Raw genomic sequence first — 13,161 nt, 5'->3', positions numbered from 1 at the left:
CATTTCACTCAAATCGAAAAATGCCACCCACAGTAAGCTGCACTATTATTTCATGCTCCATTTAGAAAGAAAGAGATCTCAGCCAGCTCAACAGTGACACAAAATACTTATTTCATTGAAAGGGCTTTTTAAGAATTAGACATCATGTGCCATTCTCATGCATAAGGAGGAAAGAAAATAAAAGCAAAATGAGTTGCTTTAAGAATGCCTACAGTATGATCACGTTCAGCATGGAGAGTCACGTGGGCATCCGGCATAGGTTGTCCTCTGTGCCACCCAGAGCTCTGACGATGTGGTGTTTCTTAGAAGAGGGCTCCCTGTGTCTTTGGGGCTCCTTCCCAGCTGCTGACACCCGTTATGCGAGTTCTGATGTGTGTTCTCAGGCAGTGGCAACCATCTCACTGTGGCCACGTGGCCACCCGAGATCCTGAGAGGCAAACTGAGTCCAGTGATGGGAAGATGTGCTCTTTAGAAACTCTTTGGAAGTTGCTGGCTGTGAAAGGTGTTCACAATATATCATGTGTCGAGTCTGTGCCTTAATCCACAGCCAACGGAGACGGCAAACTACTTCTGAATCAGGTGGGTGCTGGGGGCAGGTTATGGAGGGATGGAGGGTGGGCACTCCAAGGTCTGGGGGCTGCTGAGAGATGATGGCGCTCTCAGCCAGGGAACAGCAAGCGCAATGGAAAGAAGCCAGAGACTTCCCAGGGGGATGCCACCCTACTGAGCAAGTTCACAGTATTTCTCTTTGTTATTTATACATAGATCTAATCTGAGCCCCATTTGATTTTTCAGCAATCATAGATCTGGGCCCCACACTAAGAATGGGGAGATTTATACAGGAAATCTGCCAAGCTCCAGTCTGACAATGAATGGTTTCCACCTTTTGAGTCTGTAAGTGCATGGTGGCCCTGAGCTAAGTATGGAATATGCAAAAATGGAATCCCACAGCCTTATAGGGAATGCAGAGAAAGCAGGAGGTAGAGTCCCCCAGAAGGGATTCTGTGCGTGCAGAGTGACTCAGGGGAGGAAGCGTGAGCACAGAGGGGAGCGCGTTTGATGTCTCAGAGCCTGGGATGGCACCAAGGGAGCATCAACACAGCTGTCCATCAAGACATCCAGCAGCAGAAGCAGGGGCAACAGGGGGCGGGGCTTCCTGCTCAGAATCCCAATGGTTTTCAGGGGGCAGCTCTGTTCCTATTTCCTTCAGGGCAGGCTACAAGCAACATCCTAACATCATTTGTAGAGTCAGGGAGTGCCAGGAGCACAGGTGGCCTTGGCCACTGGTCCCTCCCCTGTCCTAAGAGTGACCCAAGAGGGGGGCAGAGCTCCTGGCCGCACCAGCAGGCACCGCCTGGGAATGTGCATTTCCGGTGGAGGAGGGACAACCAAGTCCTCTTTCCAAGCCCATGGGTCTCTGCCTTATGTGTGTGTTGGTGGGGGAGGGGTGGGTTGAAATATGCCTCTTGTATATTTACTCTGTGCTAGTGAGGAGTGGGTTACATTGCCTGCTAGGTCGACATGCGTGACTTGCACCAGAGAGATTTCCAGGAGGGAGTGTGGCGATACATGTAAACTCCGCTGTCTCGAGTCATTATGCCAGTGATTGGCGTGTGCTCTGCAGCGGCTCTCTGCCTGTGGACATAAGGTGTGCTCAAGGCAAATGTCCTGTCAATTACTGAGAATAGCTCTGCAAAAAAAAATATATATATTGTATATATATATATATATATATATATATATATATTGCCAAAATAGAAAGTGTAAAAAAACCTGAGAATAAAATCTGCCTAAATGCAGCACCCTGCTGATGCTTAGATATTGGTGAGGGAAATCAATCTCTTCGGTGGAGTTATTATCCATATGCTTATGGCGCTTTACGTTTAATCTCTCATATTTAATGCTGGAGAGTTTTCTGCTAGAATAAGTCCAACTGTGGTAATAAACAAATGGCAAAATGCAAAATGGCTCAATGAAAAACGACGGGCGAAGTCTATTTCTTACTCACACAGAGTTCGCAATGAGCCTTTGTAGCTGGCCAGCGGCACGCAGCCACCCGGGCTGGCTCTCCTGTTTCAGAATTTGCCCGGCTCACGGGAACCCGGCCCATAGAAGGGGGACATGGGTGGGGGGCAGTTTCTGGGGACAGGCTTGAAAAGGGCCTGCACTTCTGCTCATATCTCATAGGGTAGAATTCAGTCACCGGTCTATACCTTTTTTTTCTTGACTGCCCTGTTTTTCTATGCTTCCAGGTGTCTGGTGTCATGTGCATCTTCTCTAGACCCACTGAGCAGCTGTGTTTGGATGCAAGAGTGATGCTTTGGCCTGGCCGGCCATCCATCCATCCATCCATCCATCCATCCCCCAGGCTCACCTCACCTTTCTTTGCTCATGTCAAGATCGCTTTGGTTTCCATGTCTGCTACTTTAGAACATCCTCTCGTTCCGTGTGTTTTATTTGTGTGTGCACTCGTTTTAATTCCTCCTCAGATGCCAATGGGATATAGCCACCCTTGTTGAGGTTTGGTGAGGTAAGTCTCCCCCCAGCTCAGGCCTGGCCGCTTTACAAACTGAAAAGCCCAAGTCAACGCAGCCAGCAGACATGAAACATGTCGGGGTGAGGCATCTGAGCTATTGTTACTGGGGGAGTCATCTTCTCGCGTTTTCTGACTTTACTTAAAAAGCCTAACCGCCTTGACGTTTGCTTAAACTCAAATCCATTTCCATCAGCGTGCCGTGTTCTGCTGCCTCACTTACATGCTAATAGAGTTTTGCACATTTGAGAATATATGGTCTTACAGTCGGAGGCCGTGGGACCCCTGCCGTCTTTCACACTGTCCACACTCGAAGCTACGTGTTTGGGCAGGGACTTCTGATTTTCCTGTCTTCAGCCTGTCTGGACCCTGTTCAGGCTTTCCTCCAAAGCTGTGCGAGGGCTCACTTGGGGGACACAGTCCCTATTTCTGAGGAAGAACACTGAATTTTGAGAAAAGCAGGAAAAGGGCATTATGGAAATCTGTTCCAATTCTGTCTCGCTCCCTCGTTCTCTGTGTGATGCTGCAATGATGCAAATCGTCTGCATGCCTGGAGCCAGGCACTGCTTTCTTTTCTTTTCTTTTAATATATTTTATTGATTTTTTCAGAGAGGAAGGGAGAGGGATAGAGAGTTAGAAACATCGATGAGAGAGAAACATCGATCTGCTGCCTCCTGCACACTCCCCACTGGGGATGTGCCCGCAACCAAGGTACAGCCCTTGACCGGAATCAAACCCGGGACCCTTGAGTCCGCAGGCCGATGCTTTATCCACTGAGCCAAACCGGTTAGGGCACACTCTGCTTTCTTAAATTGAGTTTGGGTCCTCTGTAGGTTTCCCTGGTCCTTGGACTTGGACACAAAACAAGCTTGTTGCACTTTCGCTGCTGCTTTTTAAAACGTATTCCCTTGGGGCCCTGAGCTCAGTGGGTCCCACCCAATTTATCTCAGGCCTGATTGCAGCTGTTACCACTTTGCTCCAAAAATGGTTTTCTCAGATCCGATGACTTTGTCACTCAGCCTTGTTGTGATTCGGACATGTTATTTATCCCTGTGTCTCGTTAACTAACACTCTAATGTGCTTCGGGAAAGAGCAAATGCATTCGCTGTCTCCCAGTGGCAGTGCTGGGCTGGGGGGAAAGATTTATTTGTGAATTTGTCAGTCTAATTGGGCACTTTGCAAATCTATTCTACCATCATTTCATTTCGTTTGATTCTATTTCAGAAACAAAGACTGTATTTCTGGGGGACTAGTCAAATTCTTTTATGTAACGATGGATATTCCAGAAAGAAAAGAGTCCATTTATCTCCATTTTCTTTCCTGTCCTTCCTTTACTTGTTTTCGAAGGTTTTGTTAGGATGCTGACAGCACATGCCATGAAATTTGTGGGGATTTATTTTTTAATTCATTTAACCAGAAGGCTTTAACCTCTGCCCTTTGAGGAAAATTCCCTATTCCATTCTGCTCCCAGGAAGGGGAACCGTATCTCACAGCTACCCTTCATGTTAACTTTCCTAATTTCATTCTGTTGTTTTCTGATTAGAACCTGGAGGACTTCTACCTTGTTCTTTGTTCATAGAATTTTGGAACTAGAGGGGAAACTAAGAGAATGTCTTGTCCATCTTCCCAATTTCTCAGATACCAGAGTTAAGGGTGGTTTAATGGGTTATCTATTGTTACAAAACTGGTCTTAGCAGAACTGGAACCAAAGCTCATGCCTTCAGATTCCTTTAACCTCTACGATGTTCAAGAAGACTGAATATTTTCAAGTTGTGTGAATTTTCTTCTTAGAATGTGTCAGTTGGGTGTGCCTCAGGGTCCAGAGGCCCCAAGTGGTTTAATTTTCCTTTTCAGTGATGGAACATTTAGATAGAGATTGAGAGGGGCATTCAAGCATTCATTCACATCTTGAAAGCAGGAACGGTGTTATACTCATCTCAGTTAGTTCTAAGCTGAGTACCATTCCTGGTACGTAGAATATTCTTCATAAATATTTGTTGAAGAAATGAAAGAATGAAAAACATCTCCTGTCTTACAACTCTAGGTGAGCGATGAGGCATATAAAAAGAGGAAAAAGATTTACTGCCATCAGAGAAAATGTAATCTTGAAGTACAGGTGGGAAGTAACAATGCAAGGGACTATATTTGATTGCCAGAAAGAGAGTGCTATAAAAGTTCAGCAATGAAAAACTAGAAGAGCCAGTCTATAAAATATAAGGTGTGCTGCTAGAGGGAACAATAATATATGTTGTGAAAAGTAGAGAAGTTTTCAATGTTGAGGGCATCTCTTCTTGACAAATATGAAACGGAGAAATAAAGAAATAATTTCATTTCAACAGAGAACATAGAGAAAGACACCTGTAACCTAGGGATGAGAGAGAGATAAAGAGAGACAAAAAGACAGAGAGAAAAGAAGAAACCGCTTAATTAATTTAACTAAATTCATGAATAGATTCATAGTTTTAATTTTTTTTAATTTATTTTTTTATTTCTTATTGAATTTATTGGGATGACTTTGGTTAATAAAATGATATGATATAGGTTTCAGGCGTATACAACTCCATATCCCAGCTTCTAATTCAGCTTAAAAATATAAACCATTATGTGGGTTTTAAGAGCATCTCATGAATGCCCTCCAGAGCCCGTCTCACTGCTGAGACCTCTGCTGAGTAGGACGAATTAATTAACACATTTGTTATCAGCCAGATTTTCATTAATTTTGGAAGTGAATCGGGGAGGCGCAAATGTATTTCTTTGCTATTGATTCAAAACATAAGGCAACGACTTAACTCGGGGCATAGTTTAGGTTTGTGGCCACAGAGAACGCATCGCCTGAGAGAAGACTTCGTGACTGAGGTTTGCCCACCCCTGGGATCTGAGGCTCAGGCTCAGGTTGTTCCTGAAGGGGGTAGCACTCCCTCTGTGGACTTGGACTCCATTGGCTGCCTCTGAAAAATGGAAACTCTAGCCCGAGGCCTGCTTCCTGTTTGAAATAAGGAAAGGCATTGGGCTGGATGCCGGAAAGTCTGGGCCTCCGTCCTGGCTACCCACCTGGAGCAATAACCTTAAACATCCTGGGGCCCCAGGACCTCCTGTGCTGAATTAGAACTACAGTCCAAGGCTACTTTCTCTCAATGTTTATGTTTCAGTTAAGGCTTTTTGGTGGCAGCACCAAAGGAATTCACTGGCAGGGAGAATTGGAATCTGTAAGGAAGTCACATAACCGGGTTGCAGAAGGAAGAGCGAGGCAGGGTGGGGGTTCGGAGATGCAGGATGCAGCAGCGCCCCCTCAGGGTGCCTTCTAGAGGATGCATGGAACTCCAGGTCACCCCACTGAAAGTTCAACTTCCTGGGACCAAGCATTTGATTTTCCGATGCTCATTCCTGGGCCAGGATGGGCCTCCGGCCCTGCTAGGCTCAGCCAGAGCTCTCTCCCTGGAAGCTGAACTTCAGGAAAAGTGGCCAAGAGAATACAAAGGTAGTGAGACGTGCTCCTGGGGGAGTCGAAGCTGCAGATCTTAAGGGCCAGGCTCAAGTCTCGTCTCCCAGTGACTAACATATTTTTTCTTCCTCAATAGCAAGTATACAGCAATCAGATTTTGCTTTAGGAAATGTTCTTCCCCCATCTGATACAGGATTTGGAGATGTTTAGCAATCTATTATTGCCAAAAAGCCACCCCAAACCTTGGTGGCTGGCTGAAGACAGAAACCATGAGATAGCCCATGAGGCTCTGGGTCAGGACTTTGGCCAAGGCTCCGTGGTGCTGCTGGGAGGCTCAACTGGGGCTGGGCCGTCCACCACGGCCTCACATGCATGGTGTTGGCTGTAGCTGGGGAGCCCAGAACCACATCCAGGCTTAGCGTCTTCCCTCTTGAGCCTGTGTGCTCCCACATACAGTCTCCATCTCAGGGCCTGCTTCTTGGAAACTCGGTCTAAGACCCTGGGCCTCCATGTCCTCACCTACCCATGAGAAGCGTGGGATTAAATTGTATGTCAAGGCCACTCAGGCTGGGCTGGGGCAGGTGACTCTCTCCTGCTTCTCTTTCTCTTCCTCTCCGAGTTAACAGGGAATTTTTCCCAGACTCTGAAATCCATGACCATGATGGACAGTAGAAAGTTTATAGTCTTTCAAAACACACGAATCTGAATTCACCTCTGGCTGTGGAGCCTTGGGCCTGGTCCTTCATTTCTCTGAGCCCCAGTTTCGTCATCAGGAAAACGGGGATATCTGTATCTCTCTCCCTGGACGGTTAGGAGAATTAATGCACTAACACATGTGAAGCACTAAGAGAAGGCCTGGGCCATGGGAAGTGCTTAATAAAACGTATTCTCCTTTTGCTCTTCCGCTCCGAGGCTCCATCCTCCTGGGACTTGACTGCATTCCCTTCGGACAAGACCAGTTCAGAAGTCCAGGCGCAGGCAGCACTGACGCGGCTCGATGAGAGACCAGTGCTTCCACCAGGTCCTTCGGAAGGACGGTGGTTTGGTGTGACGTGTCAACAGCTGAGATTTGATCCTGACCCCTGACCCGGGGCGGGGACCCGTGACTTCCTAGTGTCTAAAAGAATAAACAGTGGCTTTGTTTCCAAGGTCCCAGCATTCAATACAGAAAAGCAGATGAGAAAGGGATTTGCACCTTCTTCACAGTCACTCAGGGAACACGTCTTCCCACCCCACTCCTGCCCCGATTTAGGCTGCTGCAGGATTAAAGTCAAAAGCTCTTCAGACTCCAGGTTAGCATCTTGCTGAATGATTTACCCATTTGCTTCTGGGTCTGTAAAAGCTTGAGATTCAACCTCGGAAATGAAAACCACAAATTTGTTCATTTATTTTATGACCAAGCTTTCAGCTTTTATGTCTACTTACTGATAAGCCCTGAAGAAATTCCTAGATTTTTAACATTTTGCCAATAAAAAGTACAGGTAACAAGTCACAGTGACAGGTCAGTGATGGTTCAGACCGCACGGCCGCACGCTGAACTTACTGGGCCCTGGTACTCCCTGAAGGGTGGCCTTTGAGAACCTAGAGTCTGTCTCTTGGAGACACCGCTTTCTCATTCGCATGGTTTGCCTGACAATTTGCGTTCCCTCCCTTTCCTAGAGAGCCACAGACTCTGGTTGCGTAATTACTTTTACCGCAAGACCAGCATAGGATTGGCAAGAGTGGCCCAGGATCGTTTTTTAAGCACCACGTTTCACACACCAGATAGCAATGAGAACCAACTTTCAAAGCGGTTACTTTTATTTACACACATTGCCAACTTGTCCAGCAAGTTAGACAGCATGCAGCAGCGGAGATTTTATATACCTTGAGAAATAACAAGCCACAGAGAATTTCCTCGTGGCCAAGGTTCTCTGTGTAATTCACATTCCTATACCCATAATTTCAGGAGCCTTCCTGCTCCTTAACTCCCTGCTCCACTTTAAATATGGTTTATTATTATTATTATTATTGATTTTTAAAGAGAGAGAGGAAGGGAGAGGGATAGAGAGATAGAAACATCAATGTGAGAGCAGAACATCTATCAACTGCCTCCTGCACGCCCCCTACCAGGGAATCGAGCCCAGCATGCCCTGACTAGGAATCGAACCAGCATCCTTTCAGTGCATAGCACCATGCCAGACCAAATGAGCCACAGCAGCCAGGACCCTAATTCCATTTTGTAATGGAGATGAAAACCACGGTTTCATCATATTTCTCTAGTTTTTCATCTAAATTTCAAGAGCCTTATGTAAACTTAAACCATGAGAAGAGTAGGAACATTGAAGCCACAGGGATTGCATTTGGTTGAAAGTATGAGAAAACAATTAGCAACTAATAATAACCAGGGATGTGACGTTTCTCATATGACAAAAAGACGAGTCAGGGAGGGAGGGCTGGTACGATGGCTCCATGAAGCCACTGAGGGCCCAAGCACCATCTATCTTCCTGTTCAAGCATCACTTACATGTGATTCCCGTGCATGTCTCCCAGTGGACAACCACTTTGGCATCTTGCCTCTATTCCAGGAAGAAAGAAGAGAAAAAGGAAAGGGCGAAAGGCACATACTAGCTGACTCAGCACCTTTTGGGAAAATTTTCCCAACTTCTGCTTACATCTCAGTGGCCTGACTTGGGTCATCTAGTTGGTCGATCCTCGTTGGAACAAAGTTGGCCAATGTGTTGTTTTTTCTTTATAGTTTCCAAACTAAACTCTTTTACAGTAGTCAAGAAGCAGAAAGATGGCTGCTAGGCAGGCAACCAGCCATGTCCCAGAGGCATTCACCGTCCACACCAGCATCTTCTAAGACATGGTTTCTCCTCAGGTAATGGCCTCTGTTTGCACTGACATTTCCCTCCCACTGACACCCAGTGGCCCAAGACTGTAATGGACTTCATGCAGGAGACTGGCTGGAGAAAGGGGGATGCTGCTGATCTGAGCATCTTACACGTGAGCATCTTACTCACTGAGTAAGAAAACCTCAGGGGTGTCCAGGCCAGTCTCTTCCATTCTTACCCTTGAACTGGGACACCGCAGTCACATTCGCAATTTACTGTAGGCGAGACTAGATCTAAATCTCATGGAAAATAAACTGTTCCCTCGCTTGCAACGCCCTGATAACAGTTAGTGTTTAATTAACCCCAGAACCTCAAACAACACTCTGTAAATTCTCTGTCACTGAGCAGCAGAAGCTCAATGTTGTTCTTTTGTTCTGGGATGTGTGTGTCTTTGGTCAAAAAGACAAACACACTGGCCATGTTCTCTAGCCATTGGAAAGCAGGTGTCCAGATAATTTAAAGATAAAATGAGGCAACTTGCCTCTGCCCTCTGTCAAGGTCAAAGCCTGCTTTGAAAGGAACGAATCACCATTCTTTCCTACTGATTATCTCCTGAGCACATTCCCCAGACTTTCCTTAACGTACTGTGTCTCTTCTGATGTCAAGCGAACACATTAGAGCCAAGAAGTTTGCATTGTGCTTCCTGGGTTTCTCTTGAGTTAGTGAATTATTTAGGCTCCTTTAGGATTCTCTGGCAAGTCTGGCTTTTCCGAAGCCCAGCATCCTCTTCTGAAAGCTCTGAATTTTTTAGCAACTTCAGGGACTCCCCAGGGGACTGGTGCTCTGCAGACTGTGGTCTATGACACAAGGAAGAACTATCCAGGGAACAGGACTCTCTTAGAGAGAACTGGGAGGGTGTGGGGAGCTGTGAAGGCTTGGGAGGCTCTAGAGCAGCACCATGCACCTCTTTTTGGTCACAAGCCCCTCAGGGTCTTTGTTCATAGAATTTTGGAACTAGATGACTTGTCCTGTCTTTGCTTATTTGTTTGTTTGTTAATGGATAAGTTTTAGAGAGAGAGAGAAACATCTATGTGAGAGAGATCACATCAATCGGTTGCCTCCTGCACGGGCTCCAACAACCAGGGCCAGGGATTGAGCCTGCAACTGAGGTCCATGCCCTTGACTGGAATCAAACTGGGGACCCTTTAGTCCATGGGCTGATGCTCTATCCCGGGGATCCTCAAACTACGGCCCACGGGCCACATGCAAATACAAATATTGTATTTGTTCCCATTTTGGTTTTTTACTTCAAAATAAGATGTGTGCAGTGTGCATAGAAATTTGTTCATAGTTTTTTTTTAAACTATAGTCCAGCCCTCCAACGGTCTGAGGGACAGTGAACTGGCCCCCTGTTTAAAAAGTTTGAGGACCCCTGCTCTATCCAGTGAGCCAAACTGACTCTGTCTTTTCACAAGAGTAAGGAGTGTTGGCTGCTGGCTCAAACGAAGTAGATTTGGTAGGGGACGCTAATTCAAGGCCACCCATGGGAGAACGTCACAGTCAGCCTGGGGAGGTGGCTGACATGCCCCGTTCAAAGGACAAGGCCATCAGGATTCATTTTGTCCAGGAAAACGGGGTCATCTTTCTCCAATCACTGTTTGCCACCGACCTCTTTGCTTGTCCCCAAACACAGTGCCTCCTTCTAGGCTTTTCCAAACCAGTCCTAGGAAATGCTGTGTTTTATCTGCTTATTCTTCCTCCCAGTGGGACCTGAATTAATCATATTCAACTGATTAATCACAAACACACGACGGAGGGTAAACATTCTCAAATGTGTGCAAAAGCTTCAACTCAGTTTTGCCTTTTCACACAAAAAAAACAACAACTGCCGAAGACGGTTTGGCTCAGTGGATAGAGCATCGGCTTGCGGACTGAAAGGTCCCAGGTTCGATTCCGGTCAGGGGCGTGTGCCTGGGTTGCGGGCACTTCCCCAGTAGGGGATGTGCAGGAGGCAGCTGATCGGTGTTTCTCTCTCATCGATGTTTCTAACTCTCTATCTCTCTCCCTTCCTCTCTGTAAAAAATCAATAAAATATATTTTTTTAAAAAAGAGGAGAAATTAAAAAAAAATACAAAACAACAACCATAGAAATTGAGATGGAAATAGGTGACAATTACACATTTACCTCCTTTCCGCCGTTTTCTCCTCTTCTGGCCCTTTCCTATGAATTTTTTGTTTGTTTCACCCCCTGTGCGGCTATCTTTGCCTGTGCAAGGTGAAGCCATTTGTCCACTAGGGGGAGACTTGCCCACGTTTATAACCCAGGCGACAGGGGGCCTTGCCTCACTCTCAGAGATAAGAAATGCAATTTCATTTCGGCGGTCACTCATTTGCCCCCCCCCCCCCTTTTTTTTTTTTTGCTAAGCAAGCATTTCAGATTGATTAACAAAACTCTCTACTTAAATATTCAAGTCTTATTTTCGGAAGCCAAGAGGACATGGAGTGATGACTAATATGTTGATACCATAGTGACTTTTCCCCATTTCCCCCGGCGGCCTGAGATGAATGCTAGAAGGCACAGCTGCAGAATCACGAGCTTGGATGTGGGCAGCGCGGGGACCGAAATATGCAGCCGGCCCTGCCCACCTGTTAGAGATCCTTTGCGGCCAGGCTGACTCACAGCTGAGGCTGCAAAATGCACCTGAAGCGATTGCTGATGCTATTCAAGCATCCTCGTTTGCTTTTCCATTTGCTCCCCTGCGCTCTGCCCCACTCTGTCCCTTCTAGCGCCTCTGCCAACATATGCCTCAGGCCCCTGCGCGGCCCTTGGCAATGGCCAGTCCTTCGATTGGTTCTCAGTGTTAAAGGAGCTACTGACCCTGGGGGAGAAAGGGACTTATGTAATACTTCCAATAATAAAGGTTTCTCAAAAAAGAAAAAGGGAAAAAGGAGCTACTGACTCCGACCTTGTCTGAAGGTTACTCCCCAGGTCCTGAATCTACTGAGCCTGTGCATTCAAATGCGGTCGGAAATTGCATCTCTTCTATCAAGACCTGCAATAGGCACGAATGTGCGCACACTTTTGTGAGTTTTATTTTTCTAACTTCAGAAATCGTTCGAATTGGAAGCGTTTTCTTTGCTGCACCAGAGGAGGGAAGATGGAGGGTCCATTACTTTCAGTCCTTTCATTCGTATTTGTAGTAGGCACCTGTGCTTAGAGAACATCAGGGGGGCCACGCTATACATTTTTATTTGCTTTTATTACCCTGAAAATACAATATTTGATTCAGAAGAGGAAGATTATCCTGGCATGTCCCTATCCTCACACCCGAGGACACATTCCTCAATTCAATATTTATCCCAAAGCACGAAACTGTAATCTTTTGAAGTTGTATTAAACCAAAACAAATTGTAAGCATTTTTACCATCTGAGAGGAGAATTATGGGAAAATAAAAACTACATCTGTGCCCAGCCACCTTCCCATCACAGAGATGTGGGGAGCGAGGCGGGGAGGAGACAGTCGAGGGAGGGGGAACGTTGATGAGGGTGTGGATATACCAAGGCAAGCCCTGTGCTGAGTTTGGGTGGAGGGGCTTGGGAGGAGGCTGACCGCAGAATGGATGTGGGCAGGTCTGCTCCAAAGGGAGGTAGGATGGAGGAGTTGGAAAAGGAGCGGATGGAGGGCAAACAGTGGGGTGTCTGCAAGCCTTCAAGCAGATATTGACTCTAAGATGTAAATGTCCTCCATCTCCTCAAACCATTGGTAAACCTGCATGAGGAGAAGGAATTCTGTTGATAATTTTTTAAATAGAAACCAAGAAAAGTGTCTGAGTCTCATTTTTATGTGTCACTCTTTCAACAAATATTCACTAAACATCTATGAAGCAGGTTTTATTCTAGATGCTGGTGCTACACAGGTGAACATGGCAATAGGAGATTCCTACTCTCTTTTTTCTCTTATTATGTAATTTTAATCCAGAGAGTTCTCCATCCTATTTAATAAAAGGCTAATATGCAAATAGACCAAATGGTGGAACAACTGAAAAACCAAACTGGTCGCCATGACGTCTGCTGACCACCAGGGGGCCTGTGCAGACCATGGTGGGCATGGGCAGCAGGAGACAGAGCGTGGAACATGGCGGGTGTCAGCAGCGGCAGAGTGATGGAGTAGGTGAACAGGGGTGCCAGACCAAGGCAGGGCAATAGTCGCTGTCATTGGGGTGAGCCTCTGGTGGTTACTGAAAATTCTTTGCTCCCGCACACTGCGGTCCCACCCAGTGCTTGAACCTACTGCTGGCACCGGCCCCGCTTGCACCCATAGCTGGCACCACCGGCCCCAATAGCTCTGCGCCGTCAGCAGGTGCGAGTG

This window comes from Myotis davidii, unplaced genomic scaffold (genome assembly GCF_000327345.1).
Source record: "Myotis davidii unplaced genomic scaffold, ASM32734v1 scaffold573, whole genome shotgun sequence".
Taxonomy (NCBI): domain Eukaryota; kingdom Metazoa; phylum Chordata; class Mammalia; order Chiroptera; family Vespertilionidae; genus Myotis; species Myotis davidii.
The sequence above is the reverse complement of the archived record's forward strand: the minus strand, read 5'-3'. Positions refer to the sequence as shown.